Source organism: Dipteris shenzhenensis, chromosome 1 (assembly GCF_047967505.1).
Source record: "Dipteris shenzhenensis isolate YYH24624 ecotype China chromosome 1, Dip_SZ_1.0, whole genome shotgun sequence".
NCBI classification, from domain to species: domain Eukaryota; kingdom Viridiplantae; phylum Streptophyta; class Polypodiopsida; order Gleicheniales; family Dipteridaceae; genus Dipteris; species Dipteris shenzhenensis.
Genome location: NC_141596.1, coordinates 21641367 through 21647583, shown reverse-complemented (window position 1 = coordinate 21647583; position 6217 = coordinate 21641367).

The window sequence follows — 6217 nt, the reverse complement described above, 5'->3', positions numbered from 1 at the left end:
TACTTTTTTGCAACATATTTTGGGCTTTTTAAAGCAAATGTGAATCAAAATGCAAACACTTTATGCTAGCTATAGTATTTCCTATTGGTGGAAGTTAGTTTTGAAGGATTGAAATTCATAGAAGTGATTGGAAGTTGGATTCATTTGCATTTATGGGGGTGATGTGCTCATTGCATATGACACTTGATTGTGATCATTGATTTAATTGTTAAATGACTACCTCTTATGAGTCATCCAATCTTTGGTATATCAGAGTGAAGAAGCCCATCAAGAACAAGTCAAAGTCAGTCCAATAGGAAGGTTACAAAGCTTCAAGCAAAACCTCAAGTTCCCTACTACTATTAGTGTGCAAAGAACCTTAGATTCTCATATTTTATTGCTTGCAATATGCACTTGTATGGTGGTCTTCATTGTGTACTTTCAAGGAATGAAATAGAAGCTCTCCTTTCTCTCATTCTCTTGCATTGAGTTTCCTTGTTCTTTCTTGTGAGTTGTCTTGTGATTGCCACTCTCCCTTGCTCCCATCTCCCTCCCTCATGCTCTCTTTTCCCTTCTCTCCCCCTCTCCCCTTTCTTTCCTTTTTCTTATGGAATTGCTTGCACACGATCTAGTAGACACTTGGGTGACACAAGTGAGCTGTTTACTTATGAATGAAGTGATTTTTTTCTAAAGTTATATTTAAAGACCCCTCTTTTTGAATGCATGCATGAAGCTCTCACATCTCTACTAGCATGCAGAGACACATGCCTTAGTGCATCAAACTCATCAAGTGATTCCATGTTAGCATCCATTATTGATGCTTTCACCTCTAACATGGAGCATATCATGTCCTTGGACGCATTCCACCAACAGTGATTAGTAGATCAATCATTAGCACTTTTCTAATGATGCATCCATTCTTTACAATTCATGTAGTACTTGCTTTGCATCTAATGATGCATCCATTCTTTACGATGCATGTAGTACTTGCTTTGATCAACTTGCAATCTTATTGGTCTCTACAAACAACAATTTGCCTTACATACCTAAAATAAATGCAATGCAATAGCATCCCCAGATGAATGAGCTAATCAACTATTAACCTCGGAACACTACAAATCAACTCACAATGATGGAATAGTGCAAACCAACTTCAACCATGGAATGATGCAAATCAACTCGCAATGAATGTCAAAAGCAATAGATGCAAGATCTCCATATATAAACACATTAGTAGTAGAGAGATGAGTGGATACTAGGAATATAATATCAAGCTAGTGGACTTAGGATAGTGAGCAAGAAGAGACTCAGATGAAAAAGGGGAGTGGGCAAATTGAGTAAAGTCTAGGAAAAATTAAAAAGGGGACCTCCACTAACCTTGCGAAGGCAAAGACGTCCAAAGTTCACTAGTACAAGTAGAATGGGTATGTTTGAGAACCTATCACTTAGTGCATAAAGAGATGTAGAAGAAATGAGGGACCAAAGATAAGGTTGAAATTTGAAAAGTCCATGGGATGAGAGGGATGTACAAATCCCTAATTCCATGTGCAAATTTTTTGAAATATTGCAAGTCAATGGAGGAAGAGTACTTCCCCACCATGTTTATAAACAAGTTTCACTGAGTGGTTTGATTAGTATCCAAATGATCACTCCTTGATGATTCCACCACATGAGATGAGTTGAAGGAAGCTTTCTTGAGGGGGTTTCAACATGAGTTTAAAAAAGAGGACTCATGAGACGAAGCTCAATAGAATCAAACAGAAGTTGGGTAAACTAGTGTATTACTTTGTAGCATGAATGAAGGTGCTGATCAACCAACCATACAATGAGCAAGACAAAAAAAGCATTGTAATTCTAGTTGTTGTTGAGTGGTCTTGGCAATCTTAAAGAGTTTCACAACATGGAGATCACCTATTGGATAATGACGTACCATGAATCTCTTCACAATGCAATCACAATAAACAAGGGGAAATCAATGAACCCAATATCAATAAAAAGGCTCTCTTCCATGAGGTGGACAATGAAGAGGAAGAAGATGACAATGATTGTTCAACAATTTCAAGAGGACTATAGAGGTCTATCAACTGGAAAGGGAGGCAAACATGTCTTATCAAGGAGAAACAATGCTATAAAGCATGTGATCTAGATGATCATGTGACAATTTACTGTAATAGTGGTCCTACAAGAAATGGAAGAAAAAGGGCTTATCAGATGAATCTAAAGAAGCAATCAATACAAATTTGAAGAAGCTAAATGAGATAAAAATTTGCTAGAAGGAAGAGAAGAAGATGGTGAAGGAGATCAACCATGCCCTTAATAAAAAAGAACCCCTGCGGTCATCAAATAAATTTGAAGAAGCCGAATGAGCCAATAGTTTGCTAGAAGGAAGAGAAGAAGATGGTGAAGGAGATCAACCATGCCCTTAATAAAAAAGAACCCATTGTAAAGATATGGGAAACACTAAGTCCCAAAATGGGGAGCCAGAGTGCAGCTAGAGGAACGAAGGCAAGAACAAATTATAAAGCAAAGATAGGGCAAGAACAAATTATAAAGCAAAGATATGGGAAACACTAAGTCCCAAAATGAGGAGCCAAAGTATAGCTAGAGGAATGAAGGCAAGAACAAATTATAAAGCAAGGACAGGGCAAGAACAAATTATAAAGCAAAGACAAGGCAAAATGCATTCTAGTAGTTTAGAATCAAGTCAATAGAACCTGAGAGAAAATTCAAGTACTTAATGTGATGATTTCAATTGGACAATTATGGATCTTGATTCCCTTTACGTGAAGCTTTTCCAAAACCTCACAATCAATGAGCAATCTCTAGCAAATCCATTGACCAAGGGTGGGGGTGACCAAAATGGTGATTTGGGACGAAGTAGTTGTGATTGCCATCAAAATTTAGAATCACACATGGGAAAGGGACTACTCGTTGATGGGAGCCCTGAAGTAAACATCATCTTTAAGGAAGTCCAAAAGACACCTCAAATTGGAAAATGTAAAGCCATCGACTTTTGGAATTTGCATGATGGATCAGAGATTGGTGATGCTAAGGTTGGTTCTTAAGGACATATGCATAAAAATATGTGGACCATGCTTCCTAATCACGTTCATCATGGTCAAGAGGGAGAATGAGCAAGGATACCCAATGTTGTTAGTTGAAAGATCATGTGTGAAAGGAGACGAGGAGGAGACAAGATGTTCCATGATTGGTGAATTGACACATGGCTCACCATTGCATACGATGGGCAAGATGTATGAATAGTGATGACAAAGAGAATCATCCAAAAGAATGCAAGCTTGAGTGTCTAGAATGAGAAGAGGCATATGCCCCCCATATGCCTTAGACATTGAAGATAAGCTACTCAGACGCAACACTATGCCAATAGTTACTATTGACACAATGAGGGTGGGGTAGCAAAGATGATATTGGTGGTAAACAAAGATCCGAATATGGCCTTCCCAATGGCTTCATCAAAGATGAATATGGAAAAAGGGGAATGTAAGAAAATTCAGCGTATTGAATCATCCAAACTAGTAGTATCAACAAAGAACTTCCTAGCAAAGTCCTCGAGTGATCCCAATAACTTTTTCTAAAGTGCAAGGAGTATTCCCTTGGAAATACATGGACCTAAAGGAGGTACCAAAAATTTGATCCAACATCAAATTCCTCATTCCAAAAGCAAAGACAATTTGGCAAAAAGGTAGCAAATGAACCCCAATTATGCTAAGTTGGTAAAAGCTAAAATAGATTAGCTATTATTCTAAGGGGAAGATTTATCTACTAGGTAAGTAGAAGAGATTGGTTATTTTCAATCATAATTATGCCAAATAAACCTAAGCAAGTTGAGAGTCTATGTAGACTACAAAAAGGTCAACAAATAGAGAATGAAAGACAATTCTCATTGCGGTTGATGAACAACCACTACAAGACACGGGTCTCTTAAATTAGATGCTATCTATTGATGCTTTGCAGGCACGGGCACAAAAATCATCGGTATGATTAGCGGGCAGGGAAGGTGTTGATGCTAGTTGGTGTATACTGACGTACATATCAATGATTGACAATGCTTCTACTGACGATTCCAACGACTCTGGGTTAAATTTTCCATATCGACGTTTTTACAGAACGTCAGTTCCAAGGGACCCAAAATAATTTTTGACCATAAGTTTGGGCATTTGAAAGATAAAAAATATGAGTATGTACACCAAATTTGAGATCAAAACACTCATCAGTTCCAAGGGACCTAAAATAAAATTTGACCACAAGTTTGGGCATTTGAAGATAAAAAATATGAGTATGTACACCAAAATTGAGATCAAAACGCTCATATATTGATGGTGAACTTAACATACAAATGTACAAAATGTCAAGTGCTATAAAACTGAGAGGGCCAAACATAGGAAGTCTCATCGATGTCAAAACAATCAATTAGTAGCATTTACATTGACGGCTTCATCTTGAGCCAAGTCTTATGCGTGAAATAACTCTATCTCAAGGCTTACATACAATTGATCACCTATATCATCATCCCCTATTATATGTCTACCTAAGACTTGATCCTCTAGTTCATCCTCTAGTTCTCCCTCTTCTTCCCCAAAGTCGTGATCTCCACCTTGCTCCATTATAGTGTCATTATTGTCACCTTCTTCTTGGCCCATATTGTCATCTTCATCCTCTTCTCTACATCCTTTCGCATCATTATTTGGATCTTCTACTGGCATCTCCATATCCACATTTCTATCTTCAATACTATATTTGCTTTGAGGAGAAACTTGGACCATGTACCACCATCTTGGATCCAAATGATCCAGATGAAAGACCACCTATGTTGAAGATACAAATTATATGCTATTAATTATATTAATTTATGCTTAAGAATATAAATATTTATACATGAACATCTATCAATATTTGTTTGAAAACGAAGATATTATCTTTTAATTAATTCATTAGTATGCACCTATTCACAATGCTTTGGAAGAACAAACGTATCACGTTCCTCGGTCCAGGGTCTAGTGGAGTCAATGACAAAGAAACCAATGCTGTCTCTCCTAACTATAACATTGGGACCATTGTAGATAGTTCTAAACCATTTGACATTGAGAATCAAAATACTAAATCAAGTTCATAAACTAACCTCCTCAATCGCCTGAGGTTGCAACATCTTGGAGTGATCACTGCAATGGTGGCATTACTCGCAAATACCATCGTCAAAATTTCCTTATTTCATGCAATCGTTTACTCGAGCTCCTTGCCAATCTGATGTTGATCATTACCTTGGCCTCTTGCATCCATCCTCCAACTACTTCTCCTCCTCCCTAGAGATTGCCTCTGTCCTCCCTTTCCCTATCCCATAGCTATGTCTGGTCAAGTGTTCCATGTAACTCCCACTCCCATGCCATCTCCCTCCTCCTCCCCTCCCTCGGCTTGCTTGGCTCCATCCTTCCCCTCCTCTTCATTGGCTTGCCTTTCCTCACCACCCTCGACCTCTCCAACAATTCCCTCTCCGGTATCATCCCTTCCAACCTCGCAAAGCTATCCAACCTTGCTCTCATCGACATCTTCCATAACTCCCAACTCACTAGCCCCCTTCCCTCCCCATTATTGTTGAATCTTTGCCATCTAGATCTGATCCATTGCTCCCAACATGGCCCCTACCCCCCACCGTCAACTCTTTGTCTGCCTTGCAGCACCTCTTCTTCAATCACAATCATTTTTCCTTGTCTCTCCCATTTAAAATCGCTTATATCCCAACCTCGATACTTCGCACAACCAATTAATAGGTAGCTTGCCATCGGCACTTGGAAACTTTGCCAAACTCACAACCTTTCCAATAATTTCATTAGCAACAATATCCAAACATCCATATTGAACTATACCAATCTCAGAACTCTCAACCTAGATTACAACCAACTTGGAGGTGCGCTATCTTCATATCAGAGATTGACAAGCTGAGCAATCTCTCGGTTTTGCGGCTATGAGGGAACCATTTTACACATGCGATGCTAGCTCAAATAAAATATTGCACCCACTTGACCCACGTATGTCTTGATGACAACTTCCTAGATGACTTAATCCCACTTCTTAGGTATTTGTCCGTAGCAAACAACAGGCCACAAGGGCCTTTCCCTGTAGGTATCCTCAATGGTAGTTCCCTTTTTGTTTTCTCTCTTTCAAGGAATCAACTATCAGAAGACATTATGTGGACTGTGGGAAGCTTGGCCAGTCTAAAGGT